Below are 11,730 nucleotides of genomic sequence, written 5' to 3' on the forward strand. Positions count from 1 at the left end.
AATACATTTTGTCACAAGTACATTTCAAAGAATTAGTTAACACATGACAATTTAAACAAAAATGATATTCTTCAAATAATCACATACGCTTACGTGTCCATTGCAGTTGCAGGATTAGAAACACTACCGCTAAAGCCATGTATGCCAAAGATCAGACAACATTATGTTCCACAATGCACCTCAACCAACTTTTATATTAGTAGACTACCCAATCACTGTGCAAATTTACACTTCATAAGTTAAAAAAAACAACCCTGCCATCTACACAGGAACAGTGGTAACAAACAAGTCAAAGAGTCCAGTTTCACACATCCTCATCATGGCCTGCCACCATGGAGGGGGTCCACACCATAGGCCCTGTGCACAAGGTGTATAGGCCTACTGGTTTGAAGTGGCCAGGGAGGTGGGAGCCCAAATAAGAAATCCCATCAGCAAATTAGAAATATGTTCTTGCAGCACCCCAATTACACTGAATCTATGGTTAGGTGTACACATTACTGCCTTTAAGTTATAAAAGTGTGCTTTTTCTAAAACAGTTTTCCCCATCTAGGCCGCGGATGTTAGTCTTTGCAGTGTACAGGAAGGAGCCTTCTAGAAGCGGCCGTGTAGGAGAGCGCCAGCCAACACTATGGGAAAGAGCGTGACCGAGCTGGACAGCAAGGACACACTGGCTCCTTTGGGTATGGTGATGTTTTTGGTAGCGACAACATCGGGCATCTTGGTCATGTTGGAACTCGCGTCGCCAGCTTCGGTCATAGCAGTGATGGCTGGGGATTTTGTGGTACTGTTTTGCGCGTGGACCTAAAAGAAGCATGGGAGCGTCACTGACTGAGCATTGGCCACAAAGTTCACATGTGAAACTATTTAAAAAGTAAATGAAACATTTGACAAATCAGTAAAATTCCCAATACATCATACTTTCGTCAGACTAATTTCAAGCTGCAAAAAAAGCATGCGTAAAGTTAAGATCTAGGCTACACTTGGTGTAGTCCTGTGCCTAAGAATATAACCCCACGGCAAATGTTTCCCAAACAAAATGCACTTCAGATAAAATGGTCATTAAATTAAGTCGAGCCCTCACCTTGTGGGAAATGTGTTCATAACATATAGGTCAACTGTCAAAATCCTGGATTCAAATTGCGCCGCCTAAGGCACGTTAGATTTCGAATACATTTTGGCATTATAATAAGACTCATCCGAGGACAAGTATCCACGCCATCATTAAGTTATCAATGAGAAAACCCACCAATTGCCAATAAACCCTAAAATTAGATTCAGTATGATCCATTTATGGTTTCAAAAGCCAATGTTGCACCTGTTGAAATGCATTTATTATACACAATGGACACCATAATTAAAACAGATCATTAGAAACAAACATGGTAAAGAGTAAGTCAATCTATAAGATTTTAACCTACCTGTGATGAACAAGGCAAGGCAATGAGAAGGAATCCAATGTAAGCCATCACCATTTTAGCCATTTTGTTGTCGGTTTCTTTCTCAGCCGCTTAGTGTGACTGTCCTGTCGATGGCTTTTTCACGGTGAATGACTGGAGGATAAATCTATGGGATTTTATACCCCCACCGTGTGACGTCAGGTCAAAAAGGCGCATCCCCAAAACCACCTGTCTTATCCTCCAATGGAAACCAACACTTTATCCTAAGACCTCTTCTTTGACAAAATGTAAGGGTGTGACTTTCAGCAATACAAATAATAGCCCTTGTGTTATTAATCATGGTCTTTTTTTTAGGCCTATATGCCTGTAAAGGTCAATGAATATCCCTATTAATTCACAGGTTTATAATTTGAAGATCTTGACATATTAGGCTAGGGTCTCCCTTCCTCCTAAGATGTATCACGGTTGTTCTCCCTGAACATGATGGGGGAATTTTCTACAATACTATTATAGGTAGCCTATGGTGTTCAAAATGTTGGCTATTATGAAAGACATTCTGCCTTAAATGGCAAATAAATGTTTTACACATAAACAGTTCTTATGGCCACCTCTTGCACTAAAAATAAACAAATTAACACAATGCAATTCAATTAATTTGTCCCTTCATAGTGTCCGTATAACTCTCTTATGGAGGACCATATCACAACAACAAACCAACCAAACGGTCTCTTTTTAAAAAATTTGGTAGCTAGATCTGAAAATTACAAAGTGCTTCCTCTCCATGCTGCTGTGCCGCATCTCAGCAGTGAGCCTGACCGTAGTGAGATGGTGACCGAGTGCCCGGAGAGGCGCCCTACTCCACCCCCGCACTCTCTTTCAACTCCAGCTGCTGTCAAAATGTCAGCTCCACCGAAGGCACCGTTCTGTCTGCAGCCGCCGTTCATCTCAGGATCTGACTGTTTGTTCTTGTGTTGTCATTTCCAGGGGCTGATCGACCCGTAGGCAGCACTGAGTGCCTTCTGGATATCACAAGTCTTTGCTACACACCTTTGGTGGCGTTCTCTGTCCCTCCTCATTCTTAGCCCCCCTCTCACCCCTCCTTCCATTCTCCCCCTCCATACCTCTATTTCTTCCTCTACCTTCTATCTCTCCAGGACGGCTCTTTCGGAGGCAGAACTAGAGTATAACCCCCAGCATGTGAGCAAGGCAATCTACACCACCTTCGCCCTGGTCAACCTGCCTCCTAACATGGCAGAAGCTGCAGGGGAGTTGGGCAACATTTCTGTGTTGGTGTGGACCACCCAACCATGGACCATCCCAGCCAACCAGGCTATCTGCCACTGTCAATAGACTACCTCCAGACTGCACATTCACTAGAATCACTAACATGATAAGGTATATCTCCTATCTGTTGTAAATGTTGGTGCTCCCAAGTGGCGCAGCAGTCTAAGGCACTGCATCTCAGTGCTAGAGTCATCACCACAGACCCTGGTTCAATTCCAGGCTGTGATTGGGAGTCCCATAGGGCGGCGCACAATTGGCTCAGTGTTGTCCTGGTTAGGGTTTGGCCGGGGTAGGCCATCAATGTAAATAAGAATTTGTTCTTAACTGACTTGGCCACAGAGTGCGTTTCGAGCCTGGCAACTCTGCTGGGCACAGAGCTGGAGAGTGTTGGCACCTTCACAGGTAAACTATACAAACACTCACCTGTCATTCTGAAGCTTTTTCTTCCCATCCCCACCTCTAGGTGCAGAACTTGAGGGCGCAGTCTGCCAGCATCCTACCATTTCCGGGAAGGAGGTTCCATTGCTTCCAGCTAATCTTTTGACCATGGGAAAAGGAACAGGATTGGTCCACACAGCTCCTGCCCATGGGATGGAGGACTACAGTGTGGCCTCACAATTTGAACTAACAGTGGTGCGTTCTTTTAGTTGACTGATATAGCAGCTGGATTGACAGAGCTGAGTGAATTCACCAGCTTGGATGCCAGTTAGTATCTGATGAGCCAACTCCTGAAACAGTCTGGCGTCCAGGCTAATACAGTAGGTTGTAAGTCTTTATGAACTTCCAATGATATATGTACGGCTGTGTGTGTTTCTCCTGTTCCAGGAGTGTATGGTGGATGAGGAAGGTAGGTTCAATGAGCTATCTGGGCCTGAGCTACAGAATCAGTCTGTGATGGGGGAGGGAAACGACACGGGTAGGAAGAAACTGTATGTGTGTGAGCGACAGAGAGTTCTAGTTCAGCTTCTGCCACTCTGTACACGCTTTTGTTTGTTTTCTGTGTGTGTGTGTGTCAGTGATTTCCATGCTGAAGGCGGTCGGTGCTCTAGTGAAGGAGGAGGAGTGTGTCCACAGCTATCCGGACGACAGGGGGAGTAAACAACCTGTAGTCATCAGACCCAGCAAATAGTGGTTCATCAACACCGCAAGCCTCAAAGACAAGGCGAAGGTAGGAGTCGTACACTGGGAATAACTCTTATAAACAGCGAATGATTCTCAGTTCTCACTGGGATAAATTTAAGAAATATTATTTCAAACAGGCGATGACTCTAACTCACATAACTTAGAACAAGTCCCACACAGTTAGTTGGACTCTTAGAAACTGAGAATGTGTCTTGCTCTAGGATTAAGAAACTCTTTCTGACTGTGTGTGTAGGACGGGCTGGCAAAGATGCGTGTAATGCCAGAGTCAGCGAGAGGCAGTCTGTTTGCAAAGCTGGACAGGAGAACGTCCTGGTGTATCTCTCACCAGAGAAGCTGGGGTATGCCCATACCTGTTTTCTACCACATAGAGACATGAGAGCCTCTCATGAACAAGCAATTACATACACGCACACACACAAACCACAACCCCACTCTGACCCCTGCACTCTCCCAATGTGGCCCAGTTGTTCTCAGAGAAGGGAAGTGACTGCTGGTGGGAGCTGCCCCTGGAATCCCTACTGCCCTCTGAGGTGCTCAAGAAGGTGAGTCACTGCAGTGCAGAGCAGGGAACAGTAGATATACAGGGCCTTCAGAAGGTATTCACACCCCTTGACTTTTTCCACATTTTGTTGTGTTAAAAAGTGGGATTAAGGGCCTCCCGGGTGGCGCAGTGGTCTAGGGCACTGCATCGCAGTGCTAGCTGCGCCACCAGAGTCTCTGGGTTCGCGCCCAGGCTCTGTCGCAGCCGGCCGCGACCGGGAGGTCCGTGGGGCGACGCACAATTGGCATAGCGTCGTCCGGGTTAGGGAGGGTTTGGCCGGTAGGGATATCCTTGTCTCATCGCGCTCCAGCGACTCCTGTGGCGGGCCGGGCGCAGTGCGCGCTAACCAAGGGGGCCAGGTACACAGTGTTTCCTCCGACACATTGGTGCGGCTGGCTTCCGGGTTGGAGGCACGCTGTGTTAAGAAGCAGTGCGGCTTGGTTGGGTTGTGCTTCGGAGGACGCATGGCTTTCGACCTTCGTCTCTCCCGAGCCCGTACGGGAGTTGTAGCGATGAGACAAGATAGTAATTACTAGCGATTGGATACCACGAAAATTGGGGAGAAAATAAAAAATAAATAAAAATAATAATAAAAAAGTGGGATTAAAATGGATTGATTTGTAATTTTTCTGTCAACGATCTACACAAAATACTCTGTCAAAGTGGAAGAAAAGTTCTGTATTTTTTTATGAATGGAAAATAAAACACTAATATATCTTGATTATATAAGTGTTCAACCCAGTGAGTCAATACATGTTGGATTCACCTTTGGCAGCGATTACAGCTGAGAGTCTTTCTGGTTAAGTCTAAGAGCTTTGCAGACCTGGATTGTACAATATTTGCCCATTATTCTTGAAAAAATGTGTCAAGCTGTGTCAAGTTGTTGATCATTGCTAGACGGACATTTACAAGCCTTGCAATAGATTTTCAAGACGATTTCAGTCAAAACTGTAACTAGGCCACTCAGGAATATTCAATGTTGTCTTGGTAAGTAACTGCAGTGTATATTTGGCCTTGTATTTTAGATTTTTTTTTCTGCTGAAAGGTTAATTTGTCTCCCAGTGTCTGTTGGAAAGCAGATTGAACAAGAATTTCTTCCAGGATTTTGCCTGTACTTAGCTCTATTCTGTTTACTTTGTCCAAAAAAACTGCCTAGTCCTTGCTGATTACAAGCATACCCACCACCATTCTTGAAAATACCCAGTGATGTGTTGTGTTGAATTTGCCCCAAATATAATGCATCGTGTTCAGGACAAAAAGTTATTTTCTTTGCCACATTATTTACAGTATTACTTTTGTGCCTTATTGCAAACAGGATGCATGTTTTGGAATATTTTCCTTCTTTTCACTCTGTCATTTATTTTACCATTGTGGAGTAACTACAATGTTGTTGAGCCATCCTCAGTTACCTCCTATCACATCCATTAAACTCTGTAACTGTCTTTAAAGGTCCCAAACAGTCATTCTGATTCCCATGTAAAACAGCCTTTTTAAATGACTAAAATATCACCCATAATATTTTGGGGGGGATGTAAATGCTCAACATTTTTGAAAAAGTACTCTTTTTTTTCTCATGGCTAACTACCAGGAAGTTTGAAAAGACAAGCTGAGTGGGAGGGGAGCTTATATTCATGAGCTCGCCTTGACTGACAGATCTTTGAAACGCCTATGTTAAGAAACTTGAATGCAGTGAGCCGTGTTGCAGTAATATCATCTCAAGCAAATTTGGTGATGAACAAAGCAACTCAAACAAAATTAATAGCTTTTTTTTGTTGCACAAAACAACTCAAACAAAATTGATTGCATTTTTTTTAAATACATCTCCCATTTGGCATGTCTCTTGTAATGCAGTTCATAACAGCACTGATGGATGTGTTGACATGACAACTGCGTCAGAGTTTTGAATGACCCTCCCCTCTTTTGTTCCATGCCGGCTGAAGACCTAGCTAGCCAATAACTAGCTAACACCAGACACAGACAAAAGTATATTTGTCATAGATGAATAGTGTAAACTTAATTATATTTGCTAACACCCTACAGTAAAATTTTGGCACCAGTAGAGTAGATATCTAGCTATATAAACCACGCCCATCCAAACACCTTTTCCACTGTTGGTTACAAGGGGGTACTTATTTAGATTAGGTAAGAGAATATCATGTTACCATTGGTGTATTAAAATGAGAGTTAGCGTGATGTCACCCTATCCCCTTAAAAATCCTCCCTCCTAAATCCAAATGTTTGAAATGAGAGAGTGGACCAGTAACTTTATGATCAAACTTTATCAATGTAGAAGACACAGTCATTTTTAATACTTTGATCTGGTTTCATCCAAATATCACCCAATTTCATGAAAAACATGATTTTGACTGTGCATGACCTTTAAATCACCATTGGCCTCATAGTTTAATCCCTGAGCTGTTTCATTGCTCTCTGGCAACTGATTTAAGAAGGGCACCTGTGTCTTTGTAGTGACTGGGTGTATTGATACACCACCCAAAGTGTCAAATTAATAACTGCACCATGCTCAAAGGGTATTCATTGTCTGCTTTTTTTTACCCATCTACCCTTTGCAAAACATAGGAAAACTTCCCTGGTATTTGAGGTTGAATCTGTGCTTGAAATTCACTGCTCGACTTGTGGGGTACAGAGTTGGGGTAGATTTAATAATCATGTTAAACACTATTACTCACTACACAGTGAGTCCATGCAACTTATTATGTGACCTGTTAAGCACATTTTTACTCCCAAACTTATTCAGGCTTGCCCTAACAAAAAGGTTGAATACTTATTGTCTCAAGGCATTTCAGCATTTCATTTTTTTTTTTTTATCCCATTTTCTCCCCAATTTTCGTGGTATCCAATCGCTAGTAATTACTATCTTGTCTCATCGCTACATCTCCCGTACGGGCTCGGGAGAGACGAAGGTCGAAAGCCATGCGTCCTCCGAAGCACAACCCAACCAAGCCACACTGCTTCTTTTAACACAGCGCCTCCAACCCGGAAGCCAGCCGCACCAATGTGTCGGAGGAAACACCATGTACCTGGCCCCCTTGGCTAGCGCGCACTGCGCCCGGCCCGCCACAGGAGTCGCTGGAGCGCGATGAGACAAGGATATCCCTACCGGCCAAACCCTCCCTAACCCGGACGACGCTATGCCAATTGTGCGTCGCCCCACGGACCTCCCGGTCGCGGCCGGCTGCGACAGAGCCTGGGCGCGAACCCAGAGACTCTGGTGGCGCAGCTAGCACTGCGATGCAGTGCCCTAGACCACTGCGCCACCCGGGAGGCCGCATTTCATTTTTAATTAATTTGTAAACATTTCTAAAAACATAATTCCACTTGGACGTTATAGGGTATTGTATGTAGATCAGTGCCAATTGCAATCTTAATTTAAGGCATTTTAAATTCAGGCTGTATAACACAACAAATGTGGAAAAAGTCAACGGTTGTGAATACTTTCTGAAGGCTCTGTAACTGCTACATTCACTCACAAGTCAGTGAATACGGTTGTATAATTTGGAGATGCTTTTAGCGCCGCGTGTGAAGGTTAACATGTTGTGTGTTTGTCAGAGTAAAGCAGGAGTAGGTAACAGACTATGAGCGTGGAGAAAATGTGTTGGACATCTGGTTTGACAGTGGAACCTCCTGGGCTGCTGTTTTTGAAGGTGAAGCTCAGTGTTAGCTACCCTGGCAAAGCTACGTACTACTGCTGCCAATTACTCTTACACTAGTGATTACTTTAATCTTTTAGAATTCAAGGTTGTTTCTGAAGGTTGCGTCTTCTTAGTTAGGGCTAGCTAAATCCCAATTTGGTAAGTGCCTACCTATACCCACACAGCCAGTAATGCTAAGTCTCCTTACTGCACTACGCAGTTACTGAGGACTTACAAACTGCCTGGCAATGCTATCTCTATTTGCCACATTGATCATTGTGAATAGCAATGACTTAAACTCTATCTCTACATAATATGTAGCAGCTTAGTCCTCTTACATCAACAACTAGCTTAGTCTCCCTGTGGAACACAAACTGTGACACCATACATAAGTATTTATTGTTGATGGTGAGGATGATTGTACAAAACATGAAGAACTGCTCTTTCCATGACGAAAATGTGTATTCATTAGTCATTTCCCTCTCTCAGGGCTCTAGTGGTACATGACTGTGGTCAGTGAGAAAGGAGAGAAGGTTTTAGGCAACTTAGTAGACCCAGATACAGCCATCCACAGCCGGAAGGTGAGAGGCAGTGGATATTATTCATTTTTTGTATTTTTTTCCACCTTTATTTAACCAGGTAGGCCAGTTGAGAACAAGTTCTCATTTACAACTGCGACCTGGCCAAGATAAAGCAAAGCAGTGCGACACAAACAACACATGGGATAAACAAACGTACAGTCAATAACACAATATAAAAATCTATGTACAGTGTGTGCAAATGTTGTAAGGTTAGGGAGGTAAGGCAATAAATAGGACATAGCGGCAAAATAATTACAATTTAGCAGATGAGATCCACTTACTGGAGAAACAGATACACACTCATGGGGTGGTAAGGCCCCAATCTCTGTCTCGTTCCCTCTCTCTCAGGACCCCAGTGTGTCTCCTGCCTATGAGGCGGATGTTTTGCTCTGGTGGGTGGCAAAGTCCAACGTCTTCTCTGAGGTCCAGATCGGCTCGATCGTGCTCAACTCAGCCAGAGACAACATCGATAAGGTGAGTCTCTCATGGTGTCTTCTGTGTGTGTCTGTTGGTCTGTCAATTCGTCTGAAAATATGTCTGTCTGTGTGGAAGTTTGCCTCTCCCTGCATTAGGCGGCAGCCCATGGCGGAAGATTGACGAGGGCGGAATTAACTGAGCTAAACTGACCAAGACGCACCTCCAACAACAACACAAAACCTCACAATGCTGCCCCAAAACAATTACAATTTCTCTCAACCAGTGGCATGAGGGTTTTTTTAGGTGAGGTTTGATGCCGCCCTGTGATAAGCAGTGCTCACTTTGTCCCAGGGTGCTGTTGGAGAGACGCATCGCTGTTCCGTCAAAGAAATCATCTCACATGAATCATGTAGCAGAAAGAGTGTGTGTCCTTTTCTGTAGCCTACAGGCTGGATATAAAATGGATGACAATGTAATGAGACAGACACTTTTTAAATCATGCAGATTTCTCCAATCAAATAGCCTAACCTAAATGGCACCCAATCAAATAAAAAATGCCTTGTCATGTTAACAAACATCCTAAAAACAGGACAGGTCAATGTCAAATGGACAATATGGAATGGACAATCACAACTGTCGTCCAGGAGTTTCACCCCATTGTCATAATCAGTGGTTTCAAGTTTGTATCTGTCAATTTTTGACAAGCTGATCATAGTGAAAAATACTCCTGCATTTCCTGCTGTGTAAACAGACTAGACTCACTATAACTCCTGATAAAGTTGGGTAGCTGATATTCAGAGCTTAAATAGCCAAATTGATTAGTCACAAGAATCAGGACTAATGCCAATGCAACGGCCTGTTTTACAAATGGTGGCCCTACCACATTCGTAAAATTCCATTGGGTGCCGACATGGTAGGCTACCACCCCAGTAAGCACGAGCCGACGTCTTTTTGGGGGGTCCTGTCCAGACGTCTTTTTTTTGTTGTTTTACAAATGGCAGGCTTACCACAGATGGGCATTCATAAAATTCAATTTCAGGCAGCACTGTAGGCTACACCTCAGTAAGCACGGGCAGATGCCTTTTGGACTTCTTTTTTTGGTGCTGTCTGGACCAGCGTTGATTTCCACATCCAAATCTGAACCAATCATAGACGTCTATTTGGTTTCAGATTTTGTCAGGTCTGGACCAGCCTTGATTTTGCCCAAACATAGACATCTATAAATTACGTCTTTTCATCTTTCATTCAAATCAAAAATGAGCCTGATTTCAACATCCGGAAAATGTATTTTTAAACAGCTTTTCAATGTCATTTTGCTTACTGGGACTATTCTAGTTTGGCGGGGGAGGCATTTTGTTTGGTCTCACCTAGGGTGGCAGAACGGCAAGGACCGGCCCTGACTCGATTACACTGTTACTAGAACACTACTACTAATGCACTGTCATTAATGAATAGTCTGATACATCTACTCTTCCCCCTCCCAGGCTGTACTGTGAACCTGAGGACTCGTTGGGTCGGCGGTCCTGTCAGATGGTTTTAGAGGCGATTCTGGACGCTCCCATCCTGCCTCACCTGGACGAGGAAGTCTACCTACACACCCCAGGACATGACGGTATGGCCCTGTGTGTACGTCTTAGTGACTCAAAGTAAATCTCTGTATCTCCAGAGGGGGAGACCCTGTTCAGGAGTGGCTGGATTAAGAGCAGTCCTGTGTGGCGGAAGCATGTGCTATCAGGGATTCCTTCCTGTCCTCTATCCCAGGACGCAGCGCAGCCGAGTATGAGCTGACCATAGAGATTGAGCCTGGTCTACTGTTCGAACTCATTCAGGTAAGGGGGCAGAATGCACTCTGATGTCCTCATAATCACTATACCACAAACAGCTGAGCTGTAGTTGTATGAAAATGACAGTCCTGCCACTAACTGTACCTATCTACTCTCTCTCTTTCTTCCAGCCTCTCCAGGACGAGCCTACTTCCTCTTACACCCAGCTAACGGAGCTGATGGTGTCATCATGGACCACCCTGAACAGCGCCCTGCTCGGAGACATGCCCTTGCCGATGCCCTCATCAGCAAGGTCAACTTTCTCATCAACCTGGAGGGTGAGTCCCAGACAAGCCGCTAACACTAACAAATTGACAGTACTGTGGCAGCTGTCTCCATAATGAAACATAGTGAGTTCAAAAGACCCAAGTATTTTAGAGGTTATACAGTAGCCTGGGTCATATTCACTACTGGAGACACTAAATGGAAGAAAATGGACCAAAACAGAGAGTAACTACCTGATCTTTTCAAATAAGAAGTGTTTCTGCTACAAAATCTTTTACTACGGTGTGCACTAATTAATACGACCTTGGTAAGCTTCCTAATCATAGCCCCTAGTAACCTTCCTTCCCTCTGTCCAATCAGATGGGGTTATCCGTGAGGACAGTGCTTCCCAAGTAGCGGCAGTGCCCACCTCTATGGTCCGGTGCCCGAGGTGCCGCCGTTACACCTCATTCTCCCCGGACTGCCCCTGCCAGACCATCCTAACCAGGGCGCAGTGACACCCTCACCCGTCATCATTACAACCTGCAAATGACCCTCTGATCCGGTCGGTCTGCTTGAACTTAGCCCAGACAACCAGGGGTCAACAAAGAAACACACCCTGGTTAGCAACAGTACTGAGAGGGGTAACAGAGCGACAGCCACTGTCTAGCAGTGCCAAAACGACAT

At 44.5% G+C, this 11,730-nt stretch overlaps 1 pseudogene; it reads left to right on the forward strand.

Moving 5' to 3' along the window:
- Nucleotides 1–763: 763 nt before the first annotated feature.
- LOC120023329 lies at nucleotides 764–11,561 on the forward strand (annotated as a pseudogene).
- Nucleotides 11,562–11,730: the final 169 nt, after the last annotated feature.

The sequence above is a fragment of the Salvelinus namaycush genome, chromosome 28, assembly GCF_016432855.1.
Source record: "Salvelinus namaycush isolate Seneca chromosome 28, SaNama_1.0, whole genome shotgun sequence".
Classification (NCBI taxonomy): Eukaryota; Metazoa; Chordata; class Actinopteri; order Salmoniformes; family Salmonidae; genus Salvelinus; species Salvelinus namaycush.